We start from the raw sequence: 8,692 nt of genomic DNA, 5'->3' as shown, positions 1-8,692 counted from the left end.
TCAAGCTACAAATTTGCAAAGGACGTCGCCCGACAGTGAAGCAAGAGCATTACGTTTTGCCCCAAAATATAATTCATTAGTACAAGAAAATGATAGCAGACTGCCAATAAATTTCGACCACCTGGGGTTCTTTAACGTGCACTGACATCGCACAGTACATGGGCCTCTAGAATTTCGCCTCCACCGAAATTCGACCGCCGTGGCCGGGATCGAATCCGCATCTTTCGGGTCAGCAGCCGAGCGCCATGACCACTGATTCACCGCGGCAGCAAAAAAAAAAAAAAGAGGTGCCGTTTTGGAGCTCTCGGGAATAATTTCGACCACCTGGGGATCTTTAACGTGCTCTGAAATCGCACAGCATATGGGCGCATTTTTGCATTTCGCCTCCATCAAAACGCGGCCGCCGTGCGGCTGGATTTGAACCCGGATACTCGGCTCAGCGCCGAGCACGCTCACCACTCATCCAGGACTTTAATTCTGCTATTCAAATGCGCCTCGTGAGGGCAGTAGTGAACGTTCATCGTGTAATCAAATTAATTTTAACAACTTTTAATATTACCCTCTCGGGGCACTAATTAACGAGTGTTTCTATTTCGTAGTCGCTGCCGAAGCACCCAGCTCGACTGTAGGAAGCTAGCTCAGCCTGCTTTTCTTTAATGCGTTAGCATTAAAACAGTGCTGCGAACAAAAACCTGTCTGTCGGCTTGTGCACGGTGTCAGTGAAAAAGGAGAGTAGGCGGCGCACGCAGCGCGCTGCAATTTAGCTGCAATGCAGCCTCGCATGATGTCGGTCGGCTCACGCGGCTCTTCCGTGGCGTTCGGCGCTCGCCCTTATAAAAATGGTCTATAGACTTTCTATAGACTTTTTATAGACTCTATAGACATCCTATAGACTTTTACTTTTGTCTATAGACAGTCTATAGAAAATCTATAGACTAAAGTCTATAGCTGTCTCAATTTCCTTTTGTCCATAGCCTATCTATAGACTCTCTATAGACTAAAGTCTATAGCAGCCTCAATTTCCTTTAGTCTATAGACGGTCTATAGATTCTCTATAGACTTAAGTCTATAACTACCTCAATTTCCTTTTGTCTATAGACGGTCTATAGACTATCTATAGACTAAGGTCTATAGCTGTCTCAATTTCCTTTCGTCTATAGACGGTCTATAGACTCCCTATAGACTAAGGTCTATAGCTGTCTCAATTTCCTTTCGTCTATAGACGGTCTATAGACTCCCTATAGACTTAGGTCTATAACTACCTCAATTTCCTTTCGTCTATAGACAGTCTATAGACTCGCTATAGCCTAAGGTCTATAGCTGCCTCAATTTCCTTTTGTCTATAGACTCTCTATAGACTAAAGTCTATAATTGCTTCAATTTCCTTTTGTCTATAGACGGTCTATAGACTCGATATAGACTAAGGTCTATAGCTGTCACAATCTCCTTTTGTCTATAGACGGTCTATAGACTCTCTATAGACCAAGGTCTGTAGTTGCCTCAATTTCTTTTTGTCTATAGACGTTCTATAGACTAAAGTCTATAGCTGGCTCAATTTTCTTTCGTCTATAGATGGTCTATAGACTGTCTATTGACTAAGGTCTATAGCCTCAATTTGCTTTCGTCTGTAGACGGTCTATAGACTCTCTATAGACTACGGTCTATAGCTGCTTCAATTTCCTTTCGTCTATAGTCGGTCTATAGACTCTCTATAGACTACAGTCTACAAATACCTCAATTTCCTTTCGTCTATGCACTGTACACTATAAATAGTCTGCTGTCTATAGACCAGTCTATAACAATCCTAATTTTATCTAACAATGTTCGATACACTGACTTTCGACTAAGTATAGAACAATGCCAATTTATTTTTGCACTGCATGCTGCGGGGACCTGCCTCTGGTGACCGCAACTATGTCGGGAGTCCTCCACCTCCTTCGCTATTACGGAAATTAAAAAAAGTATTGCGTGAGGACATTACAACACCCACCTGTATATTTTCAGGAGCCTTGACAACCTCCTTTTCGTTATATCGTGACGTATGTTGTCAATACAGTTAAATATTTAATGCTAACAAGTAAGCCGCGGAAAGGCAGCCGTTCTTGAAGTAAAGGCGCCGCAAACTGTACTACATCGAATGAATACGCTGTCGCTTAAAGGAATCGCTCGACACAGTTCCATTCCATCTTTCGATCGTTACTGTCCAACGCGCTGAAATCAGACACATTTCATCAACGCTTCTACATTTCTCTTTAAAACGTCCTGAAAATAAAGGGGGAAGGACGGGTGTGAGAATTCAAGGAAGCGCCCATCGCTTAGAAACACCTCAGAATAGTCTCAAAGAGCCTGGTCCTCTGTGCGATTAACATCTCCCATTTATACCTTTGCAGTTTGTATTCACGTGAATAAGTTCACCGACGCAACAATCAGAAAGCCAGTATTTTTTCGTTCCTACCCTTGCACCTGTTGCTTCGGAGCCGATGACACGCTGATGTCGAGCATATCAGTTTTCTAAACACGAACACACGCAAAAAAGACGTTATGCTATGCAACATTATAATTATTATTTGAGAATTGTACCACATACTATTCGGTGGGAGATGCGGCGCGTATACAGTCAAGCAGTTAGATTTCGGTTCTCTTTTCACGAAAACAATAAGGTTTTTAGAGGGTATGCGAAGAATTCACGCTTATAAACCAGTTACCTTCTGTGGTCTTGGATATCAGATCAAGCTCCACACGGAAAGAATGCGAGCGATAAAGATACGACCGTGAAATGGGTTTCTGTTTCACGTTTTACCGTTTTACCACGAGACGGCGGAAAATCATTCGGGCTGCAAACAACCCTGTGCGTGGCTGCATCGGTGGAGTCGGCGTTTTTTTCGCGGATTACGTTTTCTTCAAAATCCAGCTGCATCGTCCGCTTACGGTAAGTCTATACGTTTATATTTTATTCATTTGGTCTCCTAAACCACTCTAAGCAGAGCTGTGTGTGCAGAACAGATTATGTGCGCAGTGACAAACGTCCTATCTTCGTTTCTAAGGCGGAAGCCATCGGGTTCTCGACTAATGCCGCTTATCTCTGTGCCGCTGTCTTTACTAACGCGCGGAAAGGCAGTCTGTGCGATGCCCTTGATGATAAGCCGCTCCTCGCGAGCTGTCTACTAGAGTTTTCGTGTTTCAAGGTAGAGGCGCGGCCAGAAATGTCGTTTAGCCTGTGAATGACGGCCGAAATGGAACTGTGCGGTAGTTAGCGCCGTGTGAGCTCAATTTACTTTGCACCTCCGAAAACGTACTTACATACACTCTCGTTCTGTGGTGGATTACATTTATTTTCTAATCTTTGTGTTATCGCTTGTCTGGACCTTGGAGTGCTGTTCTTTTTGAGGTGTGCATTTCCTTCCTACGTATATGGACGCTCGCTCGGTGCGCGTCGTGGGCGCCGACGTTTCAGCAATGGTGTCTTGTAACGCTACAGACTGGAGCGCGAGACGTTTGTCAAAGTTGTAGTTAAGCAGCGCTGAAGGAATTCTTTTAGTGTGATGGTATAAAATTCATTGCCCGCGCGATTGGCCGGCGTGCTCAAACACCGCGAAGAACCCACGAGCTCCATCCCGTCTCCCCGTCGTTGCACACGTACGGATTCCTCCATGTCTGTCATCAGAGCCGTTGGCCGCCCCCGCTCGCCTGCGGGCACTTCATTTTGAAAGCTGGGTAAAGGTCGGCTCGACAAGAGGTGGCTTACATTTCTTTCCGAGTGGTTCGTTCATGAATCCCGCTCACGCGTGCACAGATTTCTCTAATACCATTTGCGCGAGAGGCAAAGTATGTGTTTCTGATTTCAGACTGCTAACTTACGAAAGCGCCGATGTAATTCGCCGCTTATTTGCGCCTAAAATTAAATTAAGCTCTCGTGTTACTATAGCTGCACCTCTTGAAAGCGTTAATTGCTTCATTTAAATACTTCGTACTTTGAGCGCGTTCAATGCTTTCGTTGATTTTTCTAGCAGCGTTGGGTTAGGCTACCTCCATGCAAGAAACACACCTCTTTACGGCGCTGTTGGGGCTGCACTTGAAGGAAAGACTAATTGAATTTCAGACGGTATTTTATCGTGACAGTAATTTGTTGTCTTAAACTCGCGACTGCTTTTGAAACGGCGCAGCTGCAGCCTCTGTGTGCAGTATGGGTTTTCTGAATAATGAGCGCGGCATGGAAGCGCTGCAACCCGCATGTTTCTAAGAGCACGCGCAGATGTATGAGTATGCTGTTCCATCTTTGTGCTTCAAGTTATAGGCGCAAATCTGTGGTGAACTGGTCGCTTCTGCCTGCCGGTTTTGTATAGCTTGTGCCCGTTTGAGTATCGACTTACGTACACCCGGCCAAATCTTTAACTGGCTCTGGTGTTGCATCAATAAATGAACCTTGTAAAAAAGGTGCCTTTTGGCTACACTGCTGGCATATTCATGTTGTAATTTGACACGTGAGATGGCATTTCATAGTTTCTTTTTGTTAATATAACGTTTGAGTGGAGTACTTGCGTGTTTCGATCAAAGTTATCAGAAATATTCATCGTCTGCTGCTACGAACAGCCGAAACAAGCGGAATACACACCAATGGTTCTGGTGGCGCATTTGCACTTACTCTAGGTAAACGACTTGTCCGCCATGAAAGGAGTGGTAGTTTACCCAGAGGATGAGGCCATATGGACCAGATTCATTGCTGCGTCTGCCGCTTGTTTCAGCTGTTGTAGTGGCAGACGAATATTTCTGATAACGTTGATCTAAACACGCAAGTGCTGCACTCAAACAATATATGAACAAAAAGGAACCACGAAATGACATTTCACTCGTCAAATTACAGCATGAATATGCCAGCAGTGTAGCTAAAAGGCACCTTTTTTACAAGGTGCATTTAGCGATGCAACACCAGAGCCAGTTAAAAATTTGGCCGGGTATACCAGGCTTCACGCAAGGTATTTTGAAGCGCTTCTTCTATAGCGGTTATAAGAATAAATGCTGCAATATTCTTCTTTTTGGATCCCTGTGTAAGGTGCGCTGAATCTGTATTTTATGGAGGTGGCATTCTTAACACCTCCTTGCGAGTCAATGCAGATATGTGGCACAATTGTTCAATGTCTTCTGTTACAAATAATGTAAAAGGATTGCCATACAGAAATCAGTATCAGTACTGGATTCAGAGTAGAGTGCTCCAGGGATTACGGGTCTTTGTTACAATGTTTTATGAAGACACTTATAATCTGTCGTGTATTTACTGAAATGATTGCGCCGGCGTGATAGCTCAGTGGCTATCATGTTCGTCTGGTGACCTGAAAGATGCAGGTTCGATTCCGGCCTATGCGGTCGCATTTTAATAGAGGCAAAATGCTAAAGGCTTGTGTACTCTGCAGAGTTGGCCGAAATTATTCCGCAGCCTTTCACTTCAGCGTCTTGTAGCCTGTGTCGCCTTGGGTCTTTGAACCCCATAAAACCAAACCAAAAGATCAAGATTGCCTTTCTAGAATGGCATAGCCAGGATATGCCTTTCATTGTAAAGCACATGTGTAGAGATGGTATGGGAATTTTTTTTTCAGTTCCTCTGTTATTTTTTTCCTTTGTGCTGTACAGGTGAACATGCCCGGATGATTGACTGCAGACAACAGGCCGCAAGAATGCTTCTGAGGAAACTAGCGGGACTGTTACTTTCAACATTTATGTTATTGTGCATTCTTATGGTCCATGTATTGCATATTTCCGGCCTGGATAGCTTGGAAATAAAACTAAATTTGTAAGTATATTGATTGTGTCATTTGTGAACTCTGGTGACTTTTTTCAGTGGTTGTAGACTGTCTATAGGCAGTTTATAGATAATGGTCTACTAATAGTTTAGTAGACAGAGGTCTATAGACTGTCTATAGACAAATGTCTATAGCACTGCCAGGCCACACACCTATGGAATGTCTATAGACAGTCTATAGACATATGTCTACTGGACCAGTAGACTTTTGTCTGTAGACTGTCTATAGACAGTAATCTACAGGAAGTCCATGGCCATAAGTCTATAGGTCGTCTATAGTCCGTCTATAGACAAGTGTCTATAGACGGTCTATAGACAACTCTATAGGAAATGTATGACCATAAGTCTATAGATCGTCTATAGACTGTCTATAGACATGTGTCTGTAGACTTCCTATAGACCTATAGACTTTCAGTAGACATTTGTCTATAGACTGTCTATAGACAAAAGTCTACTAAAAGTGTATGGCCATAAATCTATAGACTGTCTATAGACCAGTCTAAAGGATTTGTCTATAGACAGTCTATAGACTTCATAGACTAAAGTCTATAGACAGTCTATGGACTTTCTATAGAAATTTTTATAAGGGCGGGCACCGACGGACACGTGTCGCGCGTTCCAAGAGTCCCGTAGTGTTTTGTGCGCAAAACTAATGCTACTGCGTTACTGTTACACGAATCCCATTGATCGCACTTCGTTCATTTTAATTAGGTGGAATTACAATGAAACATGGGATACATTCCAGTAGTGGTTTGGTTTATGGGGATTTAACGTCCCAAAGCGACTCAGGCTATGAGAGACGCCGTAGTGAAGGGCTCCGGAAATTTCGACCACCGGGGTTCTTTAACGTGCACTGACATCGCACAGTACACGAGTCTCTAGAATTTCACCCACAAAGAAATTCAACCGCCGCGGCCGGGATCGAACCGGCGTCTTTCGGGGCAGCAGCCGAGCGCCATAACCACTGAGCCACCGCGGCGGCTCGAGTAGTGCAGCAGGGGGCACGGGGATCAGTGGAGGAAAAGGGAGAGGGGGCCTAGATGCGCATTAGCCCAGGGCCCCCACTTTTCTTAATCCGGCCCTGCCCGGTGTTCACCAACGAGTATCAAGATCTGACAGCTCTAAGGAGTGCTTGAATTTGCTCTTGACCTACTCCCGCGGGGCTCTAACAGCGCATCGAGAACATGGAGCTTACCAGTCCGCGGGTGACGATGTATGTAGGAAGCCAGAGGATGGGCACCGTCATGAGGATCTCAATCTACACCTGCAGGGTGGGCGGGCTCGCCGAGAACACCAGCAGGTCCACCGCGGTGGCCACCAGGGCACCGATCACGCCTGCGTCATTCACGGCACCATGAAGGATAATTTTACCCGGCTCCCCACGAGTAAGCCTGGAGTGTTATTGCGATGGCAATAAAAGTGTCATCGGGGAAAAAAAATTGTGCCATCGGTCATAAAATTATACCGCTGGCCGCAGGAAAACGACGTCACCAGAGCGAATAATTCCCCTTGGCTGGGGGAAATGACGTCACCAGACCTGGTCATTCTCGTTAGCTGGTGGTAAGAGACCTCACCAGACCGGGTCATTGGCTGAAGGAAGGTGACGTCACCACACCTGATAATTCCCATTGGCTGGAGGGCAGGGACATCACTAGACCGGAAGTGACGTCACATCCCTAAATATATCAACTGGTTTATTGGGGTTTAACGTCCCAAAGCAACTCAGGCTATGAGGGAGGCCGTAGTGAAGGGCTCCGGAAATTTCGACCACCTGGGGTTCTTTAACGTGCACTGACATCGCACAGCACACGGGCCTCTGGTATTTAGCCTCCATCGAAATTCAATCCCCGCGGCCGGAATCGAACAAGCGTCTTGGGTCAGCAGCCGAACACCATAACCGCTGAGCCACCGCGGCGGCCCTCAACAGCTTCTAATGCTATCGAATTAAAAGTCAATGTAATTAGGTGTTCCTGTGCATTTTTTGCCTTCGTGACAACATCTGACTGTGCGAGTATATAAACGGAAGTTCTGGGTGTCGAGTGCTATCACTTCACCGTAACGGAAAACCCACATTACTTTTGCGGCGAATACTGCAAACTTATTATTCTATACCTCAAAGTCTTGCTAATGATTTCGCCGTTAGATTATTTCGCACGCACTAAATTTCGCAAACCGAAAATGCAGGTCTCTATAAGGCAGGTCTCTCTATATGAGGAAGGAGCGCACAGAAGGGCACGTAAACCCCAAGTACATGGACTGTAGTAAGTGCCCGTGGTGTCCATGCGCCCACCTCGCATGGACACCACGGGCTGTGGTGTCCATGCGTTACCGTTTTAATGTAGAGTTGTCAACCGAGTACCGTGATCTAAGGGTATACCTCCATTCTTAATCAACTTAAACGTTGGAATTTATTTCTCAGCAGGCTACAATAGGAAAGAAATGGTCGAAGTACTGTGGCCATCGCCTACGTGCACAACGCTCTCGCCATCTATTTAGAGCTGAGGAATGCCGGTAAGGTTTCTTCGAAGTTGAGCCTTTGGATGATGAGCTTTATAATGTATACTTTCAACCAACGTTTGGGGATGGAACTAGGCCGTTAATTCTGCCCAGAAATTCTCCCCTACAAAAGTAGGATTTTCATGGGCCTGCCTATGGGTAAGAACTATCCTGCCTATGGGTGAGAACTATTCAGCAGCCTATAAACTTCTCTCTGGAGCACCGGCCAATGGCAATTACCCGTGCATTTACGGAAGAGCTATAACAAACCGCCGTCCTGAAGATCGCTAGCCTAACCACCAGCGTCCATCCTGCACCCCGATTAGAAAGGTTATAAAGCTGGGCAAGTTGGTCAATTCACTGTGATATACAACGAGACAAGCCAGGAATAGAAAGGAAAAA

At 45.3% G+C, this 8,692-nt stretch overlaps 1 long non-coding RNA gene across 1 annotated transcript; it reads left to right on the top strand.

The window, feature by feature from the left end:
- The first annotated feature begins 2,756 nt into the window (after window positions 1-2,756).
- Window positions 2,757-5,794, top strand: LOC149359215 (uncharacterized). The gene is made up of 2 exons (XR_016288765.1): window positions 2,757-2,929; window positions 5,626-5,794. It is a non-coding gene; the product is annotated as an uncharacterized LOC149359215 (long non-coding RNA).
- The last annotated feature ends 2,898 nt before the right edge of the window (window positions 5,795-8,692 follow it).

This window comes from Amblyomma mixtum, chromosome 2 (genome assembly GCF_055824585.1).
Source record: "Amblyomma mixtum isolate Tamu chromosome 2, ASM5582458v1, whole genome shotgun sequence".
Classification (NCBI taxonomy): Eukaryota; Metazoa; Arthropoda; class Arachnida; order Ixodida; family Ixodidae; genus Amblyomma; species Amblyomma mixtum.
This window is presented reverse-complemented; position numbering and strand designations above follow the sequence as displayed.